Source organism: Prionailurus viverrinus, chromosome B1 (assembly GCF_022837055.1).
Source record: "Prionailurus viverrinus isolate Anna chromosome B1, UM_Priviv_1.0, whole genome shotgun sequence".
Taxonomy (NCBI): Eukaryota; Metazoa; Chordata; class Mammalia; order Carnivora; family Felidae; genus Prionailurus; species Prionailurus viverrinus.
In genome coordinates this window covers 202,338,685-202,352,609 of record NC_062564.1, presented here as the reverse complement: position 1 = coordinate 202,352,609, position 13,925 = coordinate 202,338,685, and the positions used below count along the sequence as shown (strand labels likewise).

The 13,925-nt window shown below is 54.4% G+C and overlaps 1 protein-coding gene across 1 annotated transcript in view; it reads right to left on the bottom strand.

Moving 5' to 3' along the window:
• Positions 1 to 5,938: 5,938 nt before the first annotated feature.
• The window catches only part of TADA2B (transcriptional adaptor 2B), a 35,672-nt gene continuing 27,685 nt past the window's right edge, over positions 5,939 to 13,925 (bottom strand). Inside the window, exons 3-4 of the transcript XR_007151547.1 lie at positions 6,005 to 6,012; positions 5,939 to 5,949 (exon numbers count right to left, since the gene is read on the bottom strand). The gene's annotated coding sequence lies outside the window, so the exon portion shown is untranslated. The remainder of the gene's footprint in view (positions 5,950 to 6,004; positions 6,013 to 13,925) is intronic.

The following is a 13,925-nucleotide window of genomic DNA, read 5'->3' as shown; positions in this document are numbered from 1 at the left end:
CCTGGCCGCGGAGTATATCGGGCGCCGTTCGGCACATTGATTTCTCAAAACACAAATAGTGTGCAAGATATTTCCAGGAACGAACAAAGAAAGCCTGGGGACAACTTATTTAAATCACCTCTCTTGGCTGAACTCTGCAGAGGCAGGGAAACAGCAGGGCGGCTGGGGACGGGGCCCCGGAGCGCTGGCTGGGGGCCCAGCCCCAGTGAGCCCCGCTTATCACCTTGAAGCAACCGCTTCCTTCCAGACAGGGCCAGGCGCCTGGCGAATGAGCCCAGCGTGTCCAGTAAACCGAGGCTGACGCGGGGAACTGAAGCAGGGGTGGCCCAGAGAGAAGGCCTCCGGGGGGGGGGGGGGGGGGCGGAAGGAGCCTCTGCACGGTGGTATCACTATCCCAGCACGGTGGAGGAGGACGAAAGGAACCCAGCGAGGAAGGGAGGGGTGAGGAGGGGGCAGTGATGGGGGAAGGACGGAGGGAAAAACAGTGCCTTCAGACCTCCCAGGGCAGTAGGAGGTCACTCTGGCCTGGTCAACAGCCCCCGAGAGGAATCAAGCTCAGCCCTCCTCCTCAGCCCAGACAAGAGCTCAGACCTCTCGGCGTGGCCAGGGCCCCGATGGAGGAAGGCACGGAGGAGACGCCTGAAGCGGCGTGCGCAATCCGGGAATGCTGCCTGGTGGAGGTGACAGCCAAGTTGTCAAAAGGTAGCCATCAGCCAGGTAAAGGGGCTTGGGGTGGGGGGTTTAGGAGGAGAGGAAGGAATGTTCCAGGCTGAGACTCTAGAGAACACAGGGTCTCTGCGAGATACTCGGTGTGCTGATGGGGGCTGGGGGCAGGGACTGAGGCCGGAGGTGAGGGGTACCCCGGGCCAGCCTTCCCAGGATGTGAGCTTCCTCCCGGCAGCAGCAGGGAGCCACCTGGAGGTTATGAGAAGGAACTACCTGATCAGGCGTTCGCAGGGGCCTGGCCCGCGGCTCCTCACTCTGTTCTGACCCAGGGAAGGAATCAGGAAAACCACTTGGCAGAGGGGAAGCCAAAGTATTCCCTTTATTGCTGGGGAAGTTGATTTAGCAGAACGTGGCTTCTATCTGCTGGCCAGTGGGTCTCCAAACACTGAGCCCCAGGCCTCCCCAGCGTGAGCACCCAGAGAAGAAGGTGGGGTCCCTGCTAGCCGACCTCCTGCATTAGCTCTCTTCCTCTGAGCAGGGGGAGGGAGGCCGGCCAGGTTATGCTGGAGTCCCCTCCCCAAGGGAAGGACCCGTCAGGAGGGGCGGCATCAGCCGCTCAGTCCCGGCAGAGCTGCAAGGCCGGGCTGAGGAGGTTTGGGTAGACAGAGGCCCAGAGCCCCCCCCAGGAACGCAGGGGCGGGGTCTGTCCCACCGTGCCTGCGACTCACGTGTGGCCAAGAGCCAGAATGGGCCCCGGCCCCCATGGAGCCCAGGGCTGTGTGTTAGAACACAGGAAACCAGAGCCCAGAGAGAAATAGGTCCCGTTCTTGGTCACACAGCGAGTTAGGGACAGAGGCCGTCTGGGCATGCAGGTCCCGACGCCCGGCTCACAGCTCTGTCCCTTACAGCGCTTTCTACCTGCGGGTGACCCTGAGGATTTGCACAGTCTGGAACTCCGTGCACGCAGCGGGTGCACTGCCAACGTTGGGAGAATGTCACCAGCAGAAATCCTGGCATGTAAAAAACAGATGCCATCACCCTCCCGCCTGAACCCCTTTTACAGATGGGGCAAAAGAGGCTGGCCTCAGAGGACCAGGCGGCCTGGCCGGCGATCCTTGGCTCAAGGAAAATCCCTGCACCCCGAATTCTGTGCAGGTCCCCGGGAAGCAGACCGGGGACTTCCCAGCCAGTCCTGCCGTCGGCTCAGAGCCAGTGCTGCGGAAGACGCCCAGCCCAGAAGCAGGGGCCCAAGTCGGTACCAGTCAAGGCTCCCCAGAGGAACAGAACCAGTAGGATATAGAGAGACACATCTAAGAGGAGTTTTATCATAGGAATCCGCTCACAAGGTCACGGAGGCCGAGGAGCCCCACGATCTGCCACCTGCAAGCTGGAGACCCAGCAAAGCTGAAGGGTGGTCGGGTGGAGTCGGAAGATCGGAGGGCCGGGAGCGCCCGTGTCTGCGGGCGGGAGAAGGTGGATGTCTCAGCTGAAGCGCAGAGAGCAAATCCGCCCTTCCTCCCCCCTCAGTGGAGGTGGACTGGGGCGTGCCCCCCACATCGGGGAGCACAGCCCTGCTTCGTTCCGTCCACCACTTGAAGTGCCGATCGCTTCCGGAGACACCCGCACACGCACAGCCAGAGAGTGTTCCACGAGCCAACCGGCATCCCCGAGCGCAGCTGGGAAGACACACGAAATTGACCATCACGAGGCTCCGACTCTGACTCTGTCACAAAACACCATGAGCCCCGAGGCGGTCAGCCGCAAGTTCCAAAGACCTCACGTGTGCCCAGCCCTTCCTCTGCTGGGGGTGGGGACCCAGCAGTGAAAATAAACGACCCTTCCCCCTTCAAGGACCCCGCAGTCCAGTGGAACGCGCGGGTTAGTCCTTCCCTCTGGGAACACTGCATCAGGGTCAGCCGGGTTGCGGCACAGGGCTCGCACCTGTCACCCTCCCCCGCCATGGCGGCAGATGACATCAACAGTCCACTGGGGGCCCCCTTCCCTCAGCGAGAGGGCCCCCTCCCCTCCCTCCAGGGGGCCCTGCAGGCAGCTGTGGTCACATCTGCCAAACCTACGTGCCGTCCTGATGACCTGGAAGGTCTGCCCAAGATCCCATTACTTTGGGGTAGAGTTAAAGTCCCACCCAGCTGACCTCTTTGTCACTTTGCCCTCACTCTCTGGGCCTTTCCTCCATGTGCTCACTACATGCTATTATCACCTCGGATTGTAATTGTAGGTCAGCCAGCGGCCGCCTGGTTTCCTCCATCGACAGCAAGCTCACTGCCTCTGGTGATGAAGTTCTTTATGTTGGTCCCAAATCCCTCCCAGGCCCTGGTTCATGACTCACGCTTGACTTGAAAGGCACAATGTCAACCGATAACTACAGCTGCTTTCTGTGGACTGAGACCCCACTCCCCTGGGTCCGAAACCCACCCAGCCCCCAGCATGGCTCAGCGCATGACTGAATGAATTAACCACAGCAACTGTGTAAAGCCTTGGCGGGTTCTCTTTTCCTTGTTTCACAGAGAAACTGAGTCCCGGAGAGTCAAGAGTCTGCAGACCATGGCAGAGGGGATGTTGGAAGCCATGCTCCCTTCTACCGAGACCCTTGCTCCTTCTGAGAGCACATTCCGCAGGGGCAGAAACAAACACCCACCCCTCCAAGCCCGTCTGCCCCACGTGCACACATGCTCTTCCTTCCAGAACCTTCTCTGTCTGCTTCCTCCCTTCCCACCGTCTGGGATGGAAGCCTGCACTTGAACTGCCCGTTCCCATAGTTGTTCCCCAAAGACAGTGGCCTGACTTTGTGTTGACACTCACAGCACACGATAAAGGATAAAAGATTTGGAGCCACCCTTGAGGGCCAGCAGGGGGAAGGACCCTGTGAGAACAGCCATCTGGAGAGAGATAAGGGGAAGGCACAGCAAGAAGAGACAATGCCAGGAGCTCCTTAAAGAAGAAAGATGGCATTTCCCTGCAGGTGCTTAGCAGGAGCTGTTGAAGCTGTTATTCCGGGCAGTGCCAGAATATCTACGATCAAAATGTCAGGTAACGGCAAGCGTTGGCGAGGGTGTGGGGAAATCAGAGCCTTCACGCACTGCTGGTGGGCACGTAAGTGGTGCACAGGTGCTCTGGAAAGCAGTCAGGTGGTGCCTCACCTATAAAACAGAGTTCCTGTGCAACCCAGCAATTCTACTCCTCAGGGTGTGCCCCAGAGAAATGCAAATGCGTCCACATAAAAACATGCACGTGAACCTTTATAGCAGCCTGATTCATAATAGCAAAATGTGGAAACAACCCAAATGTCCGTGGAGTGGCGAATGGATGAACAAATGGGCTAGACCCCTAAGATAGAATATAATGGAATATTCTCAGCCATAAAAAAGAATGAAATACTGATACATGCTGCAAAATGGTTGAATCTTTAAGACATTCTGCCAAATAAAGGGAGCCAGTCACAAAAGACAGAATATTATATGGTCCCATTTATATGAAATGTCCCAGATAGGGAAATCAATAGAGATGAGACGTAGTTTAGTGGATGCCAGGAGCTGGAGGTGAGAGCTAATGGGTATGGGGTTTCTTCTGGGGGTGACGAAAATGTCCTAAAACTAATTATAGTCATGGTGGCACACATCTCTGAACATCCTAAAAACCACAGAAGGATATACTTTAGAAGAGTGAATTACATGGTGTGCAAATCATATCTCAACAAAGCTGCTTGAGACAAAAAAAATTTAAGGACAAAGGGAAGGTCAGTTATTGACTTCACCCTCTACTTTAAGAAACCGGGCAAAGGCAAAGCCAAAGTAAGCAGCGGAAAAGAAAGAATCCGAGTGGAAATCAGTGAGGTAGAAAACAGAAAACAATAGAGAAAACCAGTTAAATAAAAAACTGGTCCTTTGAGAAGGCTGATAAAATTTATAAACCCTAGTTAAACCGACCTGGAAAAAAAAAGAGTGAGAAGGTACAAAATACCAAGATCAGAAACGAGAGGTGACATCATTACAGATCCTACAGATGTTTTTTTGTTTTGTTTTGTTTTGTTAACTTTGCTCAGTTTGTGTCCAAATCCCAGACTTGTAATGAAAAACACTTTTCAGTTCTGTCTAGGGACATGCAGTCTCTGCAACAAGAAACAAAAAGTCCGTAGAAACAGTTTCACTTTGTTTTACAAAATGCAATCGCCTGCATTTTTCAGGTTGTTTTAGGTAAACAATCACAGACCACTGTGATAAGCATCTCGAAGGAAGGAGCCAAGTTTTCCGTTTTATCCTGATCATGAGTTTCTGTCTTACGCCTCCCTCCAGGCTCGGGGATTCCAATCCTGGTCTGATTGACACACTGCAGGATCCCAAGAGCAGCGTCCACAGAAGGGCAGTGAGCAGTGAGGACGTGAGTAAATGCTGGTAGTGGTGGTGGTGGCAGTGGTTGCTCTACGCTGCACCGAAGCAGAGTGGCACAGAAGCTGGCTCCTGGAATCGGTGTAGGATTCTGTACTCTCCACCAGGCTTTCCCTGAGCGTGTCCCCCGTGCAGCCTTGGGCACAGAAAGGAGTAGAGATCCGAGCCTGACTTGATGGGATTTAGATGCTGGAATGGTTAAGACTTTGGGGGATATAGGGATAGTGTGAATGTACTTTGCATATAAGAAGGGCATGAATTTGGGGGGCCAGAGGGCAGATTGTTATGGGTTAAGTGGTAGCCCATTGAAAGATACATTGAAGTCCTAAGCCCCAGTGCCTGTCAAAGCGACCTTTTTGGGAATGGAGTGCTTGCAGATGTTAATTAGTTAAGATGAGGTCATACTGGAGTCCAGTGGGCTCTAATCCAATATGACTGGTGTCCTTAAAAGAAGAGGAAATTTGGGACACCTGGGTGGCTCAGTTGGTTAAGCTTCTGACTCTTGATTTCAGCTCAGGTCATGATCTCACGGTTCATGAGCTCGAGCCGCATCTTGGGCTCTGCACTGACAGTCTGGAGCCTGCTTGGGATTCTCTCTGTCCCTTTCTCTCTGCCACTGCCCTGCACACACCCTCTCTCTAAATAAATAAATAAATAAACTTAAAAAAAGAGAGAGAGAGGAGGGAAATTTGAACACAGACGTAGCAGGAGGAAAAAATTTGTTTTTCTAAGCTTATTTATTTATTTAATTTAAAGAGACAGAGAAAGAGAGCGTGAGTGGGAGAGGGGCAGACACAGAGGGAGAGAGATAGAACCTAACATGGGGGTTGAACCCACAAACTCTGAGATCATGACCTGAGCTGAAACCAAGAGTCAGATGCTTAACTGACTGAGCCACCCAGATGCCCCCAAAATATCTGTTGTTTTAAGCCAACTGTATGAGCTTCCTAGGTACATAACAAAGTACCACAAATTGGTAAACAATAGGAATCTGTGGCCTCACAGTTCTGGAGGCTAGAGACCCAAGATCAAGGTGTCACAGGGTTGGTTCCTTCTAGGGTTGTGAGGGAGGGTCTGTTCCCTGCCTCTCCCTGCCCCCGCCCCCCAGCTTCTGGGGTTTAACGGCATCATTGGCACTTCCTGGCTTGTAGACATGTCTCCCGATCTCTGCCTCCTCTGTGTCCAAATGTCCATTTCTATAAGGACACCTGCCATGTTGGACTAGGGCCCACCCTGATGACCTCATTTTAACTTGATTACTCTGTAAAGATCCTCTCTTCAAATCAGGTCACATTCTTTTCTTTTCTTTTTTAATGTTTATTTATTTTTGAGAGAGTACAATCGAGGGAGGGGCAGAGAGAGGGGAACAGTGGATCTGAAGAGAGCTTTGCACCGACAGCAGTGAGCCTGATGTGGGGCTTGAACTCACGAACCATGAGATCATGACCTGAGTCGAAGTTGGACACTCAACCGACTGAGCCACCCGGGTGCCCCAAGGTGACATTCTGAGGTCCTGGGGGTTAAGACCCCAACGTGTAAATTTTGAGGGGACCCAATTTAATTGATAACACCTGTTCAAGGTTCAGGGCCTGGGCTTTTTTTTTCTCATGCTAATTGTAGATTTACAGTGTAAATGTGCCATGAATTTTATCAACCTTGTTTTTGTGAGAAGTGTTGAATTTGTTGGTCTCGTATTGCTACATAGGAGTTAAGAGTACCCAAGCAAGAGGTGTCGATCTCCGCCAGGATTTTCCTAAGCATGCCCATTCCTGCTTCCAGCAAAATGTTTCCAAATCTATCCCAGGTGTTTTTTGACATTATTAATTTTTGTAATTGCGGTAGAATATATACAACATACAATTTACCATTTTAGCCACTTTTAGGTGTACAAGTCAGTGACGTTAAGTACATTCAGTTTGCTGACCAGCCACCACCACCCTCCGGTCTCCAGAACTTTCCAAACAGAAACCCTGTCCCTATTAAGCACTCGCTCCCCACTCTCTCCTTGCCCAGTCCCTCGTAACCGCCTCTCTACTTCTGTCTCTCTGGATCTGCCTCCTCTGGGTATGTCCTACACGCGGAATCATACGATATTTGTCCTTTTGTTGTCTGGATTATTTCCCGGAGCACCACGTTTTCAAGTTTCATGCACGTTGTGGCAGGTGCCAGCATCTTCTTCCTTGTTAGGGCTGAATAACATCCCATGCGTGGATGGGCCACACCGTGCTCACGAGCTCCCTCGCCAAGAAGGCCGCGTCCCCTCTCGGCAGCCGGGAATGGGGCCGTTTGGAGCACGAGAGTACAAACATCTCTGCATTCCTGCTCTCAGTTCTTTCAGGTGAATACCTAGGAGTGCAATTTCCCATCCCGGATACGTTTAACTTTCAAAAATCTTTAGGACCATGTACTTGCCTCTTACCTGAGCGTCTGACAAATCGGTAGAAACCCAAACATTCCCGCATGGGTTTCTGGTGGGAGACTCCACTGTTCCCTGGAGAGAAGGGCAAGGCCTGGCGTCCGGCCTCTCAGCACGGCCACGCTGGACTCTGCCTGTGACCCGACTGGGGGTGGGGGAACGGAGCCCCTGACAAGGTCAAGGGGGGGGGGGCTCGAGGATCTCCCTGCAGCAGGTTCACCGTCTCATCGCGACGCAGATGTTAAGACTTGCTCACAATTCCTGAGTGCCGGCTGGATTCCGTTGGAATAATTAATAGCCCAGGGGGAGAGCTGTTGGGGAAGGGACCCCGGGGTGAAAAGTGGCAGCAAAAATCATAGCAGGGATCAGATGTCCTTTGTATTTGAAAAACAGAGTAATGCCAGGATTGAGGCTCCCAGAGCCAGAACGTACATGTGCACACACACACACGTACACAAACATGCACACATAGATACACGTGCGGATACACAGACACAGCTCTGGCTTACACGCGGGCCCCGGGCTCCTCATCCAGCTTATGGTGAAATTGCCACACTGTGGGGGCCACGTGGTACTTACTCGAGAACAGGGTGCATGGAAAGAGTGTGAGGTCCAGAGCGCAAGACGGTGGGCCCTGGGTCCTGGACTCAGCGCAGCTCCCTCCTCCGTCCACTGGGGTTACGGTGAAGCCTGCCTCCGACGTGACCGTCAAGAGCCACTGTAGTGACCACAGTCCATCGCAAGTGATAGAAGACCAACTCAGAGCAACTGAAGCAAATGGAACCCATCTGTACTTGGTTCCTCACGCTGAGAGGGGGGCTGACGTGCCTCAGGAGTGAAGAAATGGCTTCCAGAGTGAGGATTTAGGCTCTGGGACAGGGACTCAGACCCTCAGACCTCCCTCCCCGCTTGTCTCTGGGGCATGGTGGGCAGGGACACAGGGCGCCAGACCCCCATCTCCCTGTGTGGGGACCCTGGCAGGGGGAGACCCACTTCCCCTAGCTTCTATAAAGCACGTCCAGGGAACAATCTGATTGGCCCTGCCTGGGTCACGTGCCCTGTCTTTGGACCAATCACTTTTGCCAAAGGACGGGATCTTATCAAAGGCCTGGGTCACAGGCAAGCCCTCAGGCTAAGAGTGGGTGGGGGCCCAGTCTGTCCAAAGGAGGGAATCAAAACACATGCCAGGAAGTTCAAACAAACAAACAAACAAACAAACAAGCAGAACAATTACAAAACAATAGAGAAATACCACGGTGGCCGAGTAAAGATATGTGACCCCCCTGGAAGAGCCCCTGGCACAGAGCAGATCCTCAGCATCCGATGGCCGCTGTCCTAATAGGGAACAGGCCAATACAAGTTCCCTTCCCCCACCCATCACCGCCACCACTAGCGGGGAATCACCCTTGAAAACCACTTTAAAACATTACGCGTGTTTTCATAACCCAATTTTTGAGAAAGAGGCTCTGGGTTGAAGTTGTTTGCTTCATACCCAGATGCCGCCTGTTCCAGAAACAGAGCCCCTCACCGGCCATCTGTAACACCACCTGGGGCTTCTCAGATGCCCTTTGCAGCTCACGGTGGGGGAAGATGGGCCGAGGCCCGGCAGGAGGCCGGGTAAGCCAGGCAGGGGCATGGATGGGCTTCTCCCTAGGGTCGCGGCCCTGGCCAAGCTCCGATGTGCTTTTCTGTGGCCTTAGGGTGCTGGCTTTGTCTCTGAAAAGAACATCTTCGGCTTCGGAAACTCCCTTTGGGGAAGGGGAACGCCCCTGAGTTTCCACACCTAAGGGGAAACCGTCCAATCTGCGAAGCAGTGATGATTTTAATCCTGCCACGGAGAGGGACGACATTCTGATCTAGTCACCAAAGAGCCTTGTCCTACTCAGACTTCCCAGAGGCCTTCACCACGCATCCGCTCAGCCGGGCCTGCACTGAGCGCCAGGGGCTGTCGTGGGCCGTCGAGATCAGCAGTGGGTAAAACAGACCCAGGGCCGCCCCCACGGAGCTTACACTCCAGCGTAAGGCCCACTAGAAAACAAGACGGACGAGAGACATAGATCCACACCAGGGTGGACAGGGGAGGTGCAGGGGCGAGGCCGGGGTGGAACAGCGGGAAGGAGCAAGGTCACAGGCTGCACGCAGTGACCCAGCATCCCAGCTCGCAAACCTCCCCCTCCACCCACCCCCGCGCAGAACGGTCCGTAAGAGATTGCTGCGGTGTGGCCTTTCCCCTCCCCCAACCCCGCGGGTCTGCCCTTTGGGATGCTGCAGTGATGATGGCCTTTGCTCCACCCCAATGGTGAGGACAGGGCCACACGGTGGCGAGGGCAGAGCCGCAGGGGGAAGGAGTCTGGGCCCCCGAGAACCTGGGCGCACAGGGCCACCATGGGAGCCGCGCGCTCCCCACGCCTGGACTTCCGCAGGCGGGGAAGTTGAGGTCTGCGGTTTGGGCCACTGCTGTTTGGCTGATCCAGGAGGGGTTAGTGTCCTGTGTGGGCCCCGCACCAGCGCAGCTGTGTCCTGACGGCCAGCCCAGGCTGCCAGTGGCAGGGGGAAGGGACAGCGGGTCAGGAGGCTCCCCGGCACCCAGCTTCAGACACAGCCCCGGGAGCCCCGCGGCTCTCCAGCACTGCCGGTGGGAAGGCACCGCACGCATCACCCATCACCATCACGTCACCCGTCCCCTGAACACTGTTGCTGGTGGCAGCCGCGGCCACTGTCACCGCCACAGATCATCTGGGGGATGTGCAGCCGAGCCGCGTGCTTCTCCCAATACCACGAGAGTCCTTAGCCTCATTATTCAGGGGAGAGACCCACTTCACCCCTGTTCACTGTGGCCCCGCAGGGTCACAGCCATCACCCCAAGATGCCTCTGGCTCCAGTTCTGGGCTTGTGATCAATCCAAGGGCAGAGTCGGGGGGAGCCGGACAGCACAGGGACTCGGCTTCCTACTGGGGACGCGAGAGAGAGAGAGAGAGAGAGAGAGAGAGAGAGACGCAGAAGGTGGGGGAAGGCTGATGTTGCCTGACTACCCCATGGTTTGCATCTTCCAATGCCTCTATAATAAGCTCTATTATTTTTCTAATGAGGAACCGTCCCTCCTGCCAATCCTCACCCACAGAGCTTTTCATGGTTCTTTTTTCTGGCCGCTGATGGATTTGACCAACACACAGGAGGGTTCGAAACGCAGTGGGCTTGTGGTGAACAATTTAATCAGCCTTAGATTCAAATTCTCTCTCACGTCCACAGGCTGTGTAAGGAGCTCTCTTCGGGATTCGAGGGGCTCGCCGCCTCCTCCCTCTTTTCCTGTCCTTTGGGCAAGCCAAGGCCACCCTCTGCCTACCTCTGCGGGAGAAAAGAAGGCCACCCAGGCGGCCACCTGAGCCCCACGTGGTCTGAAAGCTGCAGGTATCTTTACAATGTTCTCAGGGAAGTGCCGTGAGTTAATGGCACATTCACTTGTTTTCCGTGCAAATGACGAGGCTCTTTTTGCAGAAAGTTATTTCAGCTTCAACGGCTGTGGCCCCTCTGGTGGCGTGTTCTTGCCAAGCACATCCTTTCTGCTGGGTGGCCCCGTTGGTTAAGAGTCCGACTTGGGCTCAGGTCATGATCTCGCAGTTCATGGGTTCAAGCCCGCGTCGGGCGCCGAGCAGAGGGCTCCAGCTGGAAGTCCTGGGGCCTCTGGCCATGACCCTGGTGCCGGCCTGACTCCCGGCTTCCGGCACCTGTGTCTCTCTGCCCCGCCTGCCCTCGGGCCTCCGGGCCCAGCGGTCTCTGTGCACAGTGGCTGTGAGCGTCTGGGAATCAGCCCCTCCCGGGAAGGCCCTGAATCGGGGCCGACACCCACTCAGCAGACGTGTGACCTTGTCGGCTCTGTGCCCGGTGCTGCCGTGGGTACTGGCGGTGGAGGACGGCCTGCCCCTGCCTTCGGGCCACCGACGGTCCATGGGTGCGACAGTTAGAAGAGACATTTATGAGGGAGAAACCTCCCCCCTAAACCTCCTCTACAGAGTCCCCGGGGTGTGCAGGGCCAGCCCCTTTGGGTGGGTTCGTTCCCCAGCCGGCCCCATCTCTCCACACGGCCCTCTTCTCCACCCTCTCCCTCCCCACCCCTGCGGCAGTGCTTGTGCTGTGGGGGGAACCCCCATTCCTTTTGCTTGGGCGCGTCACTCATCCTTGAAGATTTGGCTCTGGCACCGCCCCCTCCAGGAAGCCTTCCTGGACAAGCCCTATGGGGGTCAGGCGCCTCCCGGGACTCCACAGACCACAGGACTTCTCGGGCACAGCCCCGCCAACCTTCGTCGTGGTGCAGTTGTCTCTACAGGACCAACAGCCTAGAGCCTGCTTCGGATTCTGTGTCTCCCTCTCTCTCTCTCTGCCCCTCCCCTGCTCATGCTCTCTCTCTCTCTCTCAAAAAACAAACATTAAAAAAACATGATCAAAGAAGGCCCAGACAATAAACGTATGGCCACCTCCCGGGCTTATGCTGTGGCTCCGTGCACGGGGCTGGGGTCCCCATTCTGGGCCTTGGAACCACAGGTGCTGGCAGGCTGGGCTCTTGGGGGGCTCCTCAGGCTGCTGGTGGAGTGCGGCTCCTTGAACAGCAGATCCGAGGTCCTCATTTCCTTGCTGGCCAGCAGCGGAGGGCCCTCCTCTGCTCCTAGAGGCCACACCCTTGCCTTGTCTCTCACTCGTCCCCTCCACCTCCAAAGCAGCCACCCGACCCATTCTCATGCTTTGAAAAGCTCTGTGACGTTGCCTGCTGGGGCAAACTCTCCACTTGTGAAGGCCTCACCGAGGCCAAGGCCGCCGGATAATCTCCATTAAGGCCGACTGGCTCGGGCCTTCCATGACGCCTGCCAAGTGCCTTCAGAGAAGCATCTAGATTCGTGTCGGATTGGATAACCGTAGGGTGGGGATCTTGGGCCCATCTTTAGAATTCCGCCTACCACACCATTACCATATATTTTTTTTTATTGGCTCATTTCAGAGTTGGATAAAAGGATGAAAATCCGTGTCCCTGCTCAGGGACAATAATAAAATGAGAATGATAATAATAATAACAAAAACAATGCAGCTTGTGGCAGCCAACATGGATGCGGGTCTGGCTTCGCCTCTGACAGTCATATCGAAGTTGAGAAAACGATGCAAAAGCTCTGCCTTTTCCCGCCTCTGTGACCTTGAACGGGTCACCTAACCTGACTGGGCTCCGTGTTCTCCTCACCATATTGTGTGCTGACCCAAAAGAACATCTGCCCAGAGCCTGGCACCCACGGGCGCTCGACTATTATGAGGATCACACCCATGGCCCACACGCTACTGGGCCGTCTGCCAGACCTTCTCCCGAGGTCGCCTTCTTAACCGTCATCCCATCTTTGTTGGGGGCGCCACGCCCGCGGTATGGCTTGCTTTTCCCGCATCGCTGTCCGGGGCACCCATGACCTTTGCTAAAAGTGTGTTTTGCAAGCTGACCCAAGAGTCTTCCCATACAAGCAGCTTCGTCTCCATGGAGAGGACCTGCACTGAAGATCTGGGGGAACTACCTCAGCAGGATCTCAAGAGCAGTGGCCAACTGACATCTTCCCAGGCTTGACCCAAGCTCCCTTTGGAGCAGTTCCCAATGTGGCCACGAGGTGGCAGCACAGACAGACTGCTGTTCAGGGAAATTCCAAGGGGCAGGATACAGATGGAGAGGGCATGGCTTCCTGGCAGGCCTTGACCAACTGGTGGCCGGGTCTCCGGTGGGGCATCGCCCCCCGCGACAACCCGTGCTTGTCTCTGTCTCGGGACACAGTGGCTATAACTCTCTGCTGGTTGCCCGCATGCCGCGCTACAAGCTATTTCGGATGCCCATTTGATTTCTTCTGAGTTTGAAAAAGTTAGGAAATGAGTATTTGTATCTCTTTGAAACTTCACAATAAATGATACGATCCCAGTTTTATAGGTGAGCAGATCAAGGATCAAGGCCAAGACCAAGTAAGTGGCTTGCCCAATGTCACAGCCAGTGAGAAATATCACATGACCATTTTACATTTTATCACAGGAAATCTCAAATACACAAAATAGTCATAACTCTGACGGTGTTCACCACCCAGCTTTAACCATTATCGACATTTTGCCACCGGGTTTCTCCTATCCTCATGATTTCCTTACAAGAGTATTTATAAAGCAAATTCCAAACACTGTGGCAATATACTGTAGATGCTTCTGTTTGCATTTCCGAACAATTGGGACATTTTTACCTAACCATCGGGCCATCACATCTCCCTAACAAAAGTGTCAATAACTCCTTAGTATCATCTGATACTGTTTATACTCAAACTCCCCCACCTCGAGTCACACAGGTCTTTTTTATTTAAAAAAAAAATTTTTTTTTAATGTTTACTTATTTTTGAGAGAGAGAGAGAGTGCAATCAGGGGAGGGAGCAGAGAGAGGGAGA